General features: G+C 46.1%; 1 protein-coding gene across 12 annotated transcripts in view; it reads left to right on the plus strand.

Annotated features, from left to right (window-relative positions):
- The window catches only part of RFX3 (regulatory factor X3), a 238,959-nt gene that overhangs the window by 103,232 nt on the left and 118,516 nt on the right, over nt 1–17,211 (plus strand). Inside the window, exon 2 of one of the 12 annotated variants that reach the window (XM_045021036.1) lies at nt 15,242–15,299. The exons of the other annotated variants lie outside the window; for them this stretch is intronic. The gene's annotated coding sequence lies outside the window, so the exon portion shown is untranslated. The remainder of the gene's footprint in view (nt 1–15,241; nt 15,300–17,211) is intronic. 12 annotated transcript variants of the gene reach the window in all.

Genomic DNA, 17,211 nt, shown 5'->3' on the forward strand with positions numbered 1-17,211 from the left:
AGTATGATTTTTGTGACTCTCTTGGTGCACTATGGTGTAATTCAGTCCCAGAGAGCAGCAGCATTTAACAACCTATACTGCTGTATTTAACCTGGAGAGTATCTACAACTAAGGCTATGTCCACACTGCATTTTCATCTGTAAAACTTTTCTCTCTCAGGGGTGTGAAAAAAACCACTCCTGACTGACAAAAGTTTGATTGATGAAAACCGCTGGTGTGGACAGCGCTTTGTTGGTGGGAGACACTCTCCTGCTCACAAAGCTATCGTCCCTCATTGGGTTGGTTTTATTTTGTCAGCAGGAGAGTGGCTACTCTTTGTATCTTAGTGGCACGGCTGTAAGGTGTGCCGTGTAGACCTAGCCTGTGAAAGGAATAAGTTGTGAAGACTTATGAAAGGAATAAGTTAATAGGACTATGGTGGGACTACGGTGAGTAGAAAGCTCCTAAGTTGTCTTGTAACTTTGACACCTTATCAGTCTTTTCTTTTATCAATAAAAGTAAGAATTGTATGTAATAGTGATTTGGGAGATTTCTTAAACAGCAGCAAGCTCTTGGGTCAGGAACCAACTTTTTGTTCTGTGTTTGTACAGAGTCTAGCATAGTAGGGTCCTAGTCCATGACTAGGGCTCCTACGCTCTACAATAACAAAAATAGATGATGATGATGATGATAATAGCAAATCTCAGTTCTTCACACAAAGGAATGGCCCTTCTTCTTTTGATAGGATTTTTGTTTTGTGTTAGCTGCAGAAAATAATTCTAACTGGTGACTTACTGTTTGGTAATGGATTGGAAAAGTCTCATTTTAAGGGGTACCTAAACTTTCCAAATTGCTTTAACCCACTTCATGTCCCAAGGAAAGGTTCAGACTAGAAGTCTGAGCCTGGGAGCATGCCTTGCAGACCCACAACTAAGAACAGTGACCAGGTTCTCCATAGACCCAGTTTGCTTAGAAACATATGGGAAACAGTGGGTGGGTCCACTCACAACACAGCGCAGCAGCTGGTGTCCATCCAGAGGGAGACTGGGCCAGGCTTCTTCAGAAGAGTGGAGTACTCTTATACACTACATTGGTGTACATAAGACATAGCTGTCATTCTCAATCATGATGAAGAAAGCAGACAGTCTGCAGGTGTTTCATGGTCAGGTAGACTGCTCTAATTTCTAACCAATTCAGGCTCCTCTAGCCTTCTGATCCATTCCTTTGATAAGCAAGCACCCAAACTGTTAAACTGTTGTCCTGCCATCCCCAGACCCTGGAACCAGTGCCTCAAATCTTCCAGACATCCCTACTTGCTTACACAGACTCCCTCAGAATTCCACTTAGGCTGTGGTTGGGGTAGCTGTGTTAGTCTGTACCCACAAAAACACTTTCACTCCATGCATCTGAAGAAGTGAGGTTTTTTACCCATGAAATCTTATGCCCAAATAAATCTGTTAGTCTTTAAGGTGCCACCAGACTCGTTGTTGTTGTAATAGCTGTGAGTATAAGGGAAATCAGACTGTTGAGCCAGCTAACCAATTAGACTAGTAAAGGACCATGGAGAATGCACTCTACATGCAGGAGTGTTCATACAGACCACCAGGATATTGGGTACTGCAGTGGTTTAGACCTGTTTGTCTCAGCAAAGAATCAGAAATCTCTCATTTCCTCTCCCCACCCCCCAATAAAAGGATCTAACAGGCAGGTACAGATGCTCCCTTACAGAATCGGAGATTTGATCGTATGTAAACATCCTCCTCCCAATTTTGCTCATTCCAAAGAACTATCAGAAAAATAAAACCACAGCTGTAGTGCACTTAATAAATAGTACTTTATTGGCCTAAGAGACTCATTCCCAGACCTACTGGACATAGCCATTAGTCAACCATTGATACTAACTCTGAGGACAATGTATTTAGTCAATGATGCACAGTTCACTCAGATTCAGGATGCCTAAAATTTATAGCCTAAAAGCTGTGTGTCAGATGCTTATAAGAGAATTACTTCTCACAAATTATTTCCATAATTCCAAAAAGCTCACGGTTTGATTTAGGACAAAAAGCTATGCGTTTTGCATATGCCAAAGTATGGGAAATATTGACTTGAGGAAAGGGATTTGAGGCCCTAGCCAGCCCAGATCCTTATCATCCTGGACTACTTGCAAAGCTAGGTGAATATTATCATTAAAATAAACCTCAATGAAGGTGCATGTTGCTGCAATAATAAACATCCTAAGTATCAAGAATCCTAGTATTGGTGCTAGAAGCCCAGTTGTAAAAAGTTTCCTAAAACAGCAGACAATATTAGTCTGACTACAATGCCAAGATCAATATCATGGAAAACTTAATCTAATCCTTCAAGCACTGACAAAACCATCATTTGAATCTAGGTGTGTGCGCGCCCATGTGCACAGTTGTCGGAGACTTTTGCCTTAGCGACTGTAGAGCGTTAGCGGTTCTTCATAGACCTTTTTTCTAACTAATCTGCGTGGTTGAACAAGCTGCTCGGCCGATGTCCAGCAGATCCTTTTGGGAAGTAGAAAGCCTGCTACCAGAGTGATCTACCCGGCCAAGTGGAAACAGTTCACCTGTTGGACCTTGGATTAAGGCGTCTGGCCAGAGCGAGCCTCGTTGCAGCTGATTTTAGACTACCTTCTGCATCTCAAGCTCCACGGCTTGTTCCTTTCATTGACCAAGGTCCACTTCATGGCCTTCTCGGCCTTCCATCTGCTGCTCGAGGACAGATTGGCTTCCACTCAGGACATGATGGCTGGATTTCTCAAGGGTCTTGAACTCCTCTACTTACATGTCAAGGACCCTGTTCCCCTTGAACCTGGTGCTGTTGCGGCTCACGGCTCTTCCTTTCGACCCTTTGGCTTCCTGTTCTCTTCTTCTCCTGTCCTGGAAGGGTGCATTCCTTGTCATGGTGACTTCGGCCTGTCGAGTCTCCGAGATTCGGGTGCTCACCTTGGAACCGCCTTATGCGGTCTTCTACAAGGACAAGGTCCAGCTGAGACCGCTCCTGGCTTTTCTGCCCAAGGTGGTCTCTCAGTTTCATTCAAGCCATGACATTTACTTACCGGTCTTCTTTCCAAGGTCACATAAATCGGAAGAGGAGCATAGACTGCGTGCCTTAGACGTTAGGTGGGCTGTGGCCTTCTACATTTACCGGAGGACCAAGCCATTCTGTAAGTTGACACAATTGTTCGTCGTAGTGGCTGACAGGATGAAAGGTCATCCTGTATCCACTCAAAGAATTTCTTCTTGGATCACCGCCTGCATTCGCTTCTGCTATGATCAAGTGAAGGTGCTGCCCCTGGCAATTGTCACTGCCCACTTGACCAGGGCGCAGGCTTCTTTGGCCCCTTTTCTGGCCCAGGAACCTCTCCGGGACATCTGCAGGGAGGCCACCTGATTCGCTGTCCATACGGTTACGTCCCACTACACACTTACCCAGCAGGCCTGGGATGATGCTGGCTTTAGTAGGGCGGTACTGCAAGCCAGGAGGCTGTGAACTCAGAACCCACCTCCGTAGATACTGGTTGTGAGTTACCTAGAATGGAATTGACATGAACAAGCACTTGAAGACGAAAAAACAGTTCTTCTTCGAGTGATTGCTCCTATGCATTCCAGTTAGGTGTGCGCGCCGCGCGTGCACGGCATCTCGGAACTTTTTTACCCTAGCAACTCCGGCGGGCCGGCTGGGCGCCCCCTGTAGTGGCGCCGCTATGGCGCTAAATATATACCCCAGCCGGCCCGTCCGCTCCTCAGTTCCTTCTTACCGCCCGTGACGGCCAGTTGGAACTGTGGAGTGCTCTCTGTCCTCCACTACCCTAGCTCTCGCTAAAGGTTTTTTGTATACAGTTAGTTCATAGTTCGTGTAGATAGTTGTTATAGTTAGTTAGTTAGATTTAGTGTTAAGGTTAGGGGGGTTTCCCCTCCCTTTCCTCTCCCGGTGCGGGCTCATGCCCAAGGCACTGGGCTTTAAGCCCTGCGCAATCTGCCAGAGGCCTATGCCCATCGGGGACCCGCACGACGCCTGTCTTCGTTGCCTCGGCGAGGGCCATCGGACAGACAAGTGTCAGATCTGTTCTGTCTTCAAAGCCGAGAACACGTAAGGAGCGGGACTATAGACTTAAGCAGCTCCTCATGGAGGCGTCGTTACAGCCCCCGGCACCGGCCGCGCCGGCACCGAGAGCCTCATCGGTGCAGAGCGCTCCGGCCGCGCTGAGCCGTTCCGGCACCGCGGCACCGCAGCCTCAGCCGGCGACCGCGAAGACCCGGCACCGCTCCCTTTCGCCTGCTAGGAAACGCAGGCTGGCGAAGGCTATCGCTAAGTCCCGCGCTGAGGACTCAGCCAAGGCTGTGGCGCCACCTACCACTCCTTCAGTGGCCGTGCACCAGGCGGGCACCAGGCCGTTGACTCCGGCGCCACAAGGGCCGTCGAGTCCAGCACCGCCACGCTCCCCGGCACCGTCCGTGGTTGAGCCGCGACTGCCATCGACGCCGGAGACTTTCTCCGCGGTGCATGAGCTGATACAGCTCGTAGAGGCACCGAGCCTCCAGCCCCCGGCACCGCCGGTGCGGGCTGTCGCGTCTGCAGGCAAACCGGCAATGATGATCCGGCCACCCTCTGCGGACCGCCGGCACAGACGATGCTCCCGGTCCCGGTCACGCTCCCGGTCCCGACGGAGGTCGCCATCCCGCCGATCTCACTCTCGGCACCGTTCGCCGTCCCGGTACCGGTCGCCATCCTGACGCCGGTCGGAGTCCCGGTACCGTTCGTCATCCCGGTACCGGTCGCACTCCCGGCACCGATCCAGGTCCCGATCGCCGTCGCGTCGGCACCGTCGGAGGTCTCAGTCCCGGCACCGTTCCCGGCACCGCGACTCTCGCAGCCACTCCCGGCACCGCAGATCCCGCTCCCGGTCGAGCTCCCGGCACCGCGGTGGCCGACGGTCTCGGTCACCGTCCCGGTACTGAATGGACAGACACTGTTTTTCGGCACCGTCTGCGGACAGACTACCGCCTTCGGCGGTACAATCAGTCAGCGCCTCAGCACCTCCTTGGCCATCTCGCCCGGCATCGGTGGCCTCCGGTGCGGACAGCAACGCACACTTGCCACCGACCCCTCACGGTGATCCTCAGTATGAAGCACAACGCAGGTCCTTCCGGCAGCAACCCTCAAGGGGCTCAAAATGGGGCTTCTGGGTTCCCGCGGGTGTTCACCAAATGCATGGCGGTGGTTGGTCGGATACATGTCTACCCGTATCTCGACGACTGGCTGGTTCGCGGTCAGTCTCAACAGCTGGTGATGGGCCAGTTGACAGACATCCTGTCCCTCTTCCGACGGCTCGGGCTTCTCATCAACGCCGAGAAGTCCACTTTCGTTCCGTCACAGCGGGTGGAGTTCATTGGAGCGGTCCTCGACTCCGTGATAGCCCGAGCTTGCCTGCCACAATCTCGACATCAGACCATGGTCTCCATCATCCGGGACCTCGTCTCCTTCCCGACCATGACGGTGCGCTCCTGCCTCCGCCTCCTAGGCCACATGGCATCCTGCACGTATGTCACCGCGTACGCGCGGCTCCACCTCCGCCCGTTCCAGTCTTGGCTCGCGTCGGTGTACCGACCGAATCGCGATCCCATCGATATGGTGGTCACAGTCTCCAGGCCGACCCTCGACTCCCTCAACTGGTGGCTAGACCCGCAGGTCGTTTGTGCGGGAGTCCCGTTCCATCCGCCTCGCCCGTCCGCCACGCTGACCACGGATGCCTCAGCGCTCGGTTGGGGGGCTCACTTGGGCGACCTTCACACCCAAGGTCTGTGGTCGCCGCAGGAGCTCGCTCTCCACATCAATGTACGCGAGCTGCGAGCGATCCATCTAGCCTGTCGCACCTTCTGCACCCACCTGAAAGGCCGCTGTGTGACGGTGTTCACGGACAATACAACAGCAATGTTCTACGTGAACAAGCAGGGCGGAGCCCGCTCCTCCCTCCTCTGCAAGGAAGCGATGCTCCTGTGGGACTTCTGCGTGACCCACTCCATTCACCTAGAAGCGTCCTTTCTTCCGGGAGTGCAGAACACGCTGGCCGACCATCTCAGCAGGTCGTTCCTCTCTCACGAGTGGTCCCTCCGTCCAGATGTCGTACACACGATCTTCCAGAGGTGGGGGTTTCCCCAAGTAGACATATTCGCGTCCAAGGAAAACAGGAAGTGTCACCTGTTTTGCTCATTCCGGGGTCACTCGCCGGGCTCCCTGTCGGACGCCTTCCTGTATCCCTGGAAGGATCGCCTACTCTACGCCTTCCCTCCGTTCCCGCTCATTCACCGAGTGCTTCAGAAGCTGCGGAGGGACAGAGCCACCATCATTCTCATAGCTCCGGCCTGGCCGAGGCAGCATTGGTACTCCCTGCTGCTCGAGCTCTCCGTTCGGGATCCCATCCCCCTCCCGTTGTGGCCGGACCTCATTACTCAGGACTTCGGCAGACTCCGCCATCCGAACCTGCAGTCCCTCCATCTTACAGCTTGGTACCTGAGTGGTTGACCCACGCAGAGAGGGACTGTTCAGTGGCAGTTCAGCAAGTCCTCCTAGAGAGTAGAAAGCCTTCCACTCGCTCCACCTATCTGGCGAAATGGAAGCGGTTCGCGCTCTGGTGTGACCAGCGAGGCCTCAATCCGTTCGTGGTCCCTGTCCCTACCATCCTGGACTACCTCTGGTACCTTAAGGAGCAAGGTCTTGCGGTCTCCTCCTTGAGAGTTCACCTGGCAGCAGTGTCCGCCTTTCGTCCATCCGTGGAAGGTCGGTCCATCTTCTCCAACCAAATGGTTTCCCGCTTCCTTAAAGGCCTGGACCGCTTGTACCCACCTGTGCGGCGTCCTGCCCCGACCTGGGATTTGAACCTCGTGCTGGCCAAGCTGATGGGTCCTCCTTTCGAGCCCTTGGCCACGTGCTCTCTGCTCTACCTCTCCTGGAAGACGGCCTTCCTCGTCGCCATTACGTCAGCGAGACGAGTGTCTGAGCTCCGCGCTCTGACGGTTGGTCCGCCATACACCGTCTTCCACGGGGACAAGGTGCAGCTTCGACCTCATCCGGCTTTCCTCCCAAAGGTGGTGTCAGCCTTCCACCTCAACCAGGAGATCTTCCTCCCGGTGTTCTTCCCGAAGCCGCATGCCTCACCTCGGGAGCAACAGCTGCACACCCTCGACGTCCGCAGGGCGCTCGCTTTCTACATCGAGCGGACTAAACCATTCCGGCGTTCGCCCCAGCTGTTCGTAGCGGTTGCTGACCGCATGAAGGGCGAGCCGATATCCTCCCAGCGGATTTCCTCTTGGGTCACTGCGTGTATCCGGACCTGCTACGAGCTTGCTCGCGTGCCGCCGTGCCGCCTCACCGCTCACTCCACGAGAGCGCATGCCTCGTTGGCTGCCTTCCTGGCCCATGTCCCCATCCAGGACATCTGTCGAGCGGCCACCTGGTCTTCGGTCCATACCTTCACCTCCCACTACGCGTTGGTGCAACAGTCTCGAGACGACGCAGCCTTCGGCTCCGCGGTATTACACTCTGCCACGTCTCACTCCGACCCCACCGCCTAGGTAAGGCTTGGGAATCACCTAACTGGAATGCATAGGAGCAATCACTCGAAGAAGAAAAGACGGTTACTCACCTGTAGTAACTGTTGTTCTTCGAGATGTGTTGCTCCTATCCATTCCAGACCCGCCCTCCTTCCCCACTGTCGGAGTAGCCGGCAAGAAGGAACTGAGGAGCGGACGGGCCGGCTGGGGTATATATTTAGCGCCATAGCGGCGCCACTCCAGGGGGCGCCCAGCCGGCCTGCCGGAGTTGCTAGGGTAAAAAAGTTCCGAGATGCCGTGCACGTGCGGTGCGCACACCTAACTGGAATGGATAGGAGCAACACATCTCGAAGAACAACAGTTACTACAGGTGAGTAACCGTCTTTTATCTACCTACCTTTCGTAACTGTTGTTCTTTGAGATGGGTTGCTCATGGCCATTCCATTACCCTCTCTCCTTCCCCTTTGTTGGAGTTGCCGGCAAGAAGGAACTGAGAGGGCGTAGGGACAGTGGCACCTAATATATCGACACATGAGTACGGCACTCAAGGGGGCGCCACAGCCGACCTTCCAGATACTGCTAAGGCAAAAGTCTCCAACAACTGTGCACGTGGGCGCGCACACACCTAGAATGGAATGGACATGAGCAACACACCTCAAAGAACAACAGTTACAAAAGGTAGGGAACCATTTTTTCTGTAGTTTTCATAATGACAAGGCATTACTGAGAATAGGCTCTGACTTTGCACTAAAAGTGAGTTCTATCATCTACTGATCTCAACGTTTGTACTGCAGTCCTTTTGTCCAAAACATGGATGTGAAAACGAGAAGAACTGACACAAGCTAGAAATGAGTAGGGACATAAACATTCATAAGAAATCAAAGACACTTTTCATTCAGTGAAAGGAATAAAAACTCCAAAAATATCTGTCACCAAATAGCTGAAGTTATGTTTTATGGAAACATGTAAGGCCAGTGACCAGGCATTCTAAAGAAGGCCTACAGTCTATTCTGTGAGAAAGATAGAAACTTCATGGATGAAATGAGCACAAGCAATATACAAGGAGATCTGTAAAACGGCTCTGTACTGTGTTCAGTGTCTAGATATTGGAGACTAAAAGTGCAGGTATTTTCAGATATCACTTTTGGCCGACTAATCCTGCCATCAGTAGTGTTTTGTTGATTTATCACTCTTACTTAACCTTCTCTATTCATAGTTTTTATTCTTTCCTGTGATTCTCCCTCCTTTGTTTTCTTCCACTTTGTTGTGGCCAAAACCTCTAGTGAACACAATAATGTCTGAGAATAGAAAAATGTGATAGTTGACTGAAATGTTCATTTCCTTTCTTCTAACTTTCCTACTTATGAGTCTGATCTTGCCTTGGGAGACCTTATGAGAGAATGTTAAAGAATTGTTTTTTAGAATTAGTTTTCCTAAGATGACATATTTGTAATGTTGATAGATTACCTAGCAGGATTAAATATAATTTTGATGCTCTAACAGGTTTTACTAATATGTTGCTACAGCTTTGGAAGCACTTTTTGGTAGGTCACAGCAAGAGGTCTATGCCACATCCTTTTGCCCAAAAGATCTGTGCTTAACTGGAGATGGGGAACTCTATTATGATGACTAGTGAGTGATACATGTATGGGAAATTAGAAGTAAACCAGTAATCAAAATTTCCAGTCAATGTGCCTTTTGTGACTCTTCCATTGGGAATTACCAGAAAGGGTCCATGCTCGTTTGTAGCTGTCTGTGCTTCTTCCTCTTGGGTCCAGGTACCGTAGTCAGGTGCGCATTAGTGGTGCTGTATGGAGCTACAGAATCAAGTTTATTGACTTTCCCTAATTTCACAGCTATTCCTTCTTTCCTCCCTAGAACTCTCAAGATGGTGAACAAGCTATTTTGCTGAATAAAATATGTAAGATCAGTCCATATCTCAGAAATATCCAGCTGCCTACTCCTGTCTATTTTGTTATCCCTAAGTGAGTCAGAGGGGACAGACAATCCAGGACTAATTTTCTCCAAATTAGTTTCCTTAATATTAAAAAAAAAATGTGTAAAACTTTCTTCTTTTCCCACTCAGAATAGTGCATTGAAGTTATCGTCTACCTTAGAAATAGATTAACAGATTCCATGGGCAGAAGGGATCATTGTGATCTTCTAGTCGACCTCTTGCATAACACACAAGCCATAGAACTTCCCCACAATAATTCCTAGATTATAGAAATAGGTGTATGCACGAAATGTGAATGAAGATCGTAAGAGCTTATTTGAAATAATTATTTATTTGATTTATTTATTTAAATTTATACAAAAGATAAAAAGAATCCATAGTATTTATTAAGATTGGTTCACATTTGTAGTATGGCTCAAGAACTAAGCAGTCTGTATTAATTCATTTGTTGATACTTACATGTTCTAAGAATTGTATTTTGTTGTATAAGTCATTATGTTGCCTGAAATTCATAATGAGCGTGTTGGTCATTCACTACTATGAGTAGGTAAGGTCTAAGATTAGGTTTTCATTCTGACCATTAAAAGCTTGTCAATATTGCATGTGATTAGAAGATTTAATTTACTTTGGCTTCAAAGATGTTTTATTTACCCTTCTAAAGGAGAGAAAAGAAATTTCCTGCTGCACTTGAAAGTAAAATTGCAAGCTTTTAGTTTCAGCGTTGAATTAAAACCGGGTACATTATTTGGTGTAGACAATAACGTGTATGTAGTGGAACAAAACTTTACAAACTAGTATTTAGAAAAGTAAATTAGTTCAGGATGAAGGAGCCCAATAAAAAAAACCAAATAGTTACTATTAAGCTGACACATTTATACAATACTATTTGATAGATAGTTGATAAGGTCAGGCTCTTAAACCATTTAGTTTGGTATGTGAAGTGTTGAAAACAGAAGGATCCCTACTGTGAAATTGAGTGTACTAAATAATCTTTAGGAAGCTTAACAAACAACATTAGAGTACACAAAATTTGCAGTAAAACATGTATTCTTAACACAGTTGCTTTGCTTGGGTTTTGCCTATTAGGCTGAAGATATGCTAATCTTGTCACATGCAGCAGCTGGGTTTGTGCAATAGTCTTTTCCTTCTCCTAGGGGTTAATTAGCCTTCTTTCAAGATGTGGCCTATTTAGCTGTAGATTCCTATGATTCAGCCACTACTGCCAGTACAAAGAAGAACTGTTAACAGGCGGGTGTGTCCTACTGCTTAATTAGCCAGAATAAAAAGGTCCTTTGTCAAACAAGCATCTGTTGCTTGTGATACACCTGACAGTCCCATTAGGCAAAGATGACTAGACTGAAATTGGGCATGTGTCTCCTTCAACAATATACAGCTCATTTACATATGTGGAGCATCACTGAAAAACTGCAAGGGTTTATTTAGTTTCTCAGACTGGATTAGTGTAACTGATAAATATCACTTGAAGAAGCCTATAAAAGAACTATACTAACTAAACTGCTCCAGGACATGCCACTAGCAGCAAGCCAGTGAACAGGGATGCCATAAATGTTGGATGTAAAGCAGAGCATATTTAATGTTTAAGGAAAATCCTGTGATGTGTGAGCAAATCATGTTAAAGAATTGTCCTCATGGTGTGAATCTGGACATTGTAGATATAAAATCAACAAGGAGTCCGGTGGCACCTTAAAGACTAAGAGACTAACATCTGTTAGTCTTTAAAGTGCCACTGGACTCCTCGTTGTTTTTGTGGATACAGACGAACACAGCTACCCTCTGATGATTGTAGAAATAGAGGAGACAAACCAAAATACTTCTGAATAGATCTGAATTAAGGCGTTACCTTTAAATTATCCTTTTAGTGAAAATTGGCAGCCGCGTTTATAGTCCCCAAACATGCTTTAGCATTCTAATTGATCTACTGTTAAATCAACCTACAGAACTAATAAATTGAAGTGCCTTTGGCAAAATACTAGTTAGGATGTATTGTAGTTCCACTGGAGAGAGAGAGAGAGAGAGAGAGCAAGTTACATCCTTAAATGTAGAGGGTTTATTTTTGTTTTTGTTCTTTTCATTTACTAGATTCTTAAATTTGCAGACTAAGGCCCTTCCCTATGAAGGCATCTGCATTAGATATTTTTCTCACTGTTGCCTTCATTGGTAGCCACTGGTGGGAGCACTTGTGTAAATAGGGCTCCAGGCTGCTGCAGGTGAGCTAACCCCTGTTTCTTCTTCGAGTGGGGTCCCTGTGGGTGTTCCACTTTAGGTTAGCTAGATTTCTTTATAAAAAAAAAATGTTTTAGTAAGATAGAGATTTTTTTTTTAATGGCCAGATTTTCCTCTTTCCCCATTGGGGAAACTTTTATCAGACACAATGCTCAGCTCGCCCAGATTTAAAAAATGTGACTCTTGCCATGAGGCAATCCCTGTCTCAGACAGTCATTCATTGTTTGTCCGTTGTTTGGGGGAGACCGATATCCCCCAAAATGTTCATATTGCAGTAACCTGAAAGCCAGGGCAAGGTATGACAGAGATCTCTGCCTCAAGATAATTTTAATGGAGAAGTCCCTTCAGCCTACTCCTCCAGGAGCAAAATCTACATCAGCAGATGGTTCCCCAAACAAAACCTCTGCTAATGGGAGTGCTTAGCCTTCCAAATGATCCAGGAAGTGAGCCACAACTTCCCCCAATAGAGACACTCAAAGAAAAAAGAGGTCCCTGGCAAGGTCGCTTTCTTTGGTGCCGAGTTCAAGTAGAGTGAGCACCTTTGAGGCTCCTGGCACCTCGAGCACCATCCTTCAGTGGACCTCTGCTGAGCACCGCCATTCCAGAATGGAGTTGAGATATTCCTCCTCCACGGCACTGAACACCCTGGTGCGGGAATTGGCACCGAGATCGACTCAACAGGCAATGCCACCCCCACTGGCATTCAGTCGTCAGCACCAATGGACAGGCCAACCACGGCACCAACCGTCTCGACAAAGGCACCTACTATATCCACATCAGTGGTACTGCCACCTCAGAAACATACTGCTCCACAGCAGTTTCTACAAAGCAAGGATATAGTGGTCTCCTCGCTGCTGCAATCACCCTTGCTCAGTACTGAGGGATCTCCAGGCCAACTAACTGAACAATTGCCCACTTCTCTGGCTCCACATCCCTTCTCCAGTGATGAAGAGGAGGAAGTACATGGGAACCGTTTCTCCTCCCAGCACTCTTCACTGACAGGACGAAGACCAACATGGAAAGCTGCTGAGACCAAATGTCTCCATCCTTGAGATGCAGCAACGGTATGGGCAACCCTGGCTGGGTCCACTGATGATCTTTGTTGTGCCTTGCCCTGACTTTCAGATTACTGCAATATGAACATTTTGGGGAGATATAGGTCTCCCCCAAACAACGGACACACAATGAATGACCATCTGAGACAGGCGTCACCTCACGGCAAGAGTCACATTTTTTAAATCCAGGCAAGCCGGGCATTGTCTGATAAAGGTTTCCCCAATGGTGAAAGGGGAAAATCTGGCAATTAGAGAAAAATATCTCTATCTTACTAAAACAGTTTTTTTAAAATAAAGAAATATAGCTAACCTAAAGTGGAGCAGCCACAGAGAGACAAATCTAGAAGAACCATCATTACTGCACATGGTGAATAACTACTTCTTCATCTAACCCTGCTCACAGCGTGACTACATGATGCAAAGGTTAAAGTTAAAACATTACCTTTCTCACGCTGTTGCTCTGATTGTTGATGCTGTAGCTTTTATTTAATTATTATTATTGATTATATTGGCGTAAAGCCTCACTTCAAATTGTTATTTTGTGTGATCTCACTGTTCTGGTTCAGAAAAATCTAGGTACTGTAGGTAGCAGAACAGTAATTCAATAGGTGGCACCCTTTGCTGAGTAATTAAGGAACAAATGCCCAGCATAATTTTAAGGACCATTTTGCTAGTAGAATTATTGGCTGTCAGACAAACTGTAAAATAAAGGAGTTGACCACTTATGAATATTAATGATTGCATATAACTTTTTTTATCAATAGTGTTGGTAATTCGTGTGTTCTCTCCAAATTTCCATTACATCTGCCTACCTAAATTTCAGGTTCCAAGGTTTCAGGTTCAGCTTCCAAGCAGCTGTATGTGTGCTATTTTATGTACATTATTTAATGAGATAATTTGCTTGATTCAGACATGTGGAAAATAATCCATTATGTGGTCCTTAGGAGGTGGGGTGGAAAAGTAAGCGCCCCAAACTGGTTTGGGGAAAGAAAATTATATAAAGTATGATCTCATTTCTCTGTACCAGCCAGGAAAGAGGTGATTTCTGGCTAGAGAAGAAAGAAATAAGGTTATTGTTAGGTGGTGTGCACACATTAGCTTGCAGATCTGAATGTTCTACATCCCTCTGTCCTCAGTTCCTCTCTGCCAGCAACACTGGGTTACAGAAATAGTCTTCCCATTGTCTTTGATGCTTTTTATCATTTTTGAAATAATATTTCTTAAAACTTCTTGTGTGAGTTTACCAGATTTTGTAGTTGAGAACTTTGTCTGCTCAGTGAGCCATACAAAATTGTAAATCTGTAAAAATCCCACTCTTTTAAGAGTTGAATGTCACATGACAAGATTTCTGTCACTTGAAGACAGTCATTCTTCCAGAAAATTTGAAGTGATGGACATTTTGTAGAAAAGCAAGAAGGGATTGGTATCTGTATCAAATGCATTTCTGTCATGTTGGGATAAAGGTTTCCTGTATGCTGTTTCTCTTTCGCCTTGTGTAATAAAGGAAATGAGATAAAAGGCTATCCATATGATCTCAGTAGGTATGAAGGGTTTGACTCACCACTAGTGCCTCTTTGTGGCCAGCTGTTGCTTAGTATCTCTCTTCTTATCCAGTACCTCACAGGTCGCTCTGGGGCTGTGGTGGTCTCCCTCTTCCTGTTACATGGCCCTCTGGCCAGGTCATTTTAAAGTCTCTCTCCTTCCAGGGCAGTTAATGAAGAGAAATAAGAGGAATTAACACAAATGAATGATCCTTAATTGGGTTAAGGCTGTCTTCTTTCAGAGGGCATTCATTTGTCTGTGGCCCTAAACCGAGTTCACTTGTAATAGAGGCGAATAGTTATCTCTCCAGGAGAGTCAGCCTCTGGCCCTCCTTTCCTTCAGGGAGGGGCTGTTGGTCAACAGTCATCTGGGAAGTTCCTGCTTGCAGTTAGCCCTCTTTCTAGGAGCTGAGGATTGAAGGTCAGCTCTGCTCCCTGGTTTGCCATCAACTGACATGAGTGTCTCCCTCTTAAGTTCCTCCCTCCAATCCTAACATCTCTCATGGGTGCAATGGGGCGGAGCCACCCGAGCCCACATTAAGTCTTGAGAGAAGTGCTAGATGCTTGCTTCAGGAGGGCAGTCTGTCTCTATACTGGGCCCTTAGCCATGCTGAGTGGTGCTGACTTAATCTAATGTGTCACTTGTGTAACCTTCCTTTCTCCTTCATAAAGTTGTCTCTTCAGCACCCAATGTAGGCAGTTAGTAAGTAGTAGCGATACCCAACTAATGTCCAGATTCTTGAGCCCTTATTCAGACTGAGCCATACTTATATGAGTAATCCCAGTTTTGGAGGAAGATAATTTAGAAGATTCTAAAGACTTTTCCAATTGTACTGCTTCTGCCTTCCCTTGTTCCTCACTTCATCATGTTCATATGATTTTGTGCAGGCAGAGGAAAACTGAGGATGCAGGCCCATTGCAACCTTCTCTAGAACATTTGGCCATGGTAGGTCAGTGTGTGTGTGTGCTTGAAGTCATGTGTGAAGATCCTATAGTCTGGATTTGTGAAGGAAGTATTTTATTAATAGGTGATGATACTAGTATTCCTTTTTTCAGTCAGAGTACTTTAGTTATAGGTTCTAGAGTTTATGGCCAGAGGGGACTGTTAGATGTTCTAGTCTGACCTTTGGTTTATCACAGGTCATTAAATTTCACCCAGTTATCCTGTACTGAGTCCAGTAACTTGTGTTTTGACTCAAGTATGTCTTCCAGAGAGACATCTAGTGTGGATTTGAAGATGTCAAGACATGGAGAATCCACCACTTCCCTTGGTAGTTTGTTCCATTGGTTAATCCCACTCACTATTTAAAAAAAAAAAGAAGAAAAAGCCTTATTTCTAATTTGAATTTTTCTAGCTTCAGCTTCTTGTTCTGACTTTATCTACTAGATTAAAGAATGTAGTATCTGGTATTTTCTCCCTATGAAGGTACTTATATGCTGTAATGAAGTCATCTCTTGGTCTTCTTTCTGATCAGTTAAACAGATTGAGCTCTTAAGTCTTGCACTGTAAGGCATTTTCTTCAGCCCCTGAATTATTTCTGTAGCTTTTTTCTGCAACCTTTCAAAATCCTTTTAAAAATGTGGACACCAGAACTGTATGCAGTATTCCAGTATTGGTCTCACCAATGCTATATGCAGAAGTAAAATCACTTCCCTACTTCTACCTACTACTCCCCTGTTTACACATCCACGGATCACATTAGCCCTTTTTTCTATAGTATTGCACTGGGAGCTCATGTTGAGTTGCTTGTCCACTCTGACCCATAAATTCTTTATTAGAGTCAATACTTTCCTGGATAGAGACCCCCATTTGGTAGGTATGGCCTGCATTTCTTGTTCCTAGATGTATAGTTTTGCATTTGCCTATAGATTGTTTGTTTATACCAGGGGTAGGCAACCTATGGCACGCGTGCCAAAGGCGGCACGCGAGCTGATTTTCAGTGGCTCTCACACTGCCCAGGTCCTGGCCACTGGTCCGGGGGGGGGGGGGGGAGAAGGCACTCTTCATTTTAATTTAATTTTAAATGAAGTTTCTTAAACATTTTTAAAACTTTATTTACTTTATATACAACATTAAGTTAGTTAAATATTATAGACTTATAGAAAGAGATCCTCTAAAAATGTTAAATTGTATTACTGGCACGCGAAACGTTAAATTAGCGTAAATAAATGAAGACTTGGCACACCACTTCTGAAAGGTTGCCGACCCCTGGTTTATACTATAACTTTTCTGAAGCAAGAAATAACTGGCTTTAAGAAATTACCTGAATCAGCTACAGACTAAGGACTGACTCATTTCTAAGTCTTCACATTTGTTCCTTCATGATTGGTTTCCTGCCTGAATAATAGACTACAAATAAGTCAGATACATCTTTGTTCATTAAGATTATTAAATAATAGAGATATTTGGGGCATAAGTGAGAGCAGAAGATGCCCTTAAATATTTAAATTTGTAAGTTTTTGAGCCTGCATTCTTAGGGGGAAAAATGCCTTCCACACGGTGACTCTTCAGAAAGAAAAAAGTTTTAAAAAAAAATTTCTGGTATTACATATTTTACTCATTGAACTTTTTCAATATACTTTGCTCATTTTATGCCAGTACTTTCTGAAAACTGACTATATGGGATACACCATCATTTAAAAATGCCTTTTTGTAGAAATGACTTATAGTTCTCTAGAATTAAGGACAGTCAATATGAATTGTGTTTGAAGTGTTCAGTTCAATACAGTAGTTATTGGAGGCTTTATAAGAAGGCATGTTTAATACTGGCTAAATAAAAATAAAATAGAAAATACAGTTTCTAGGGCTAATTATATTGTCCGCTGTATAGATAGCTTCAAGTGTCCAGATTTAACTA

Source organism: Mauremys mutica, chromosome 6 (genome assembly GCF_020497125.1).
Source record: "Mauremys mutica isolate MM-2020 ecotype Southern chromosome 6, ASM2049712v1, whole genome shotgun sequence".
Lineage (NCBI taxonomy): Eukaryota > Metazoa > Chordata > Testudines > Geoemydidae > Mauremys > Mauremys mutica.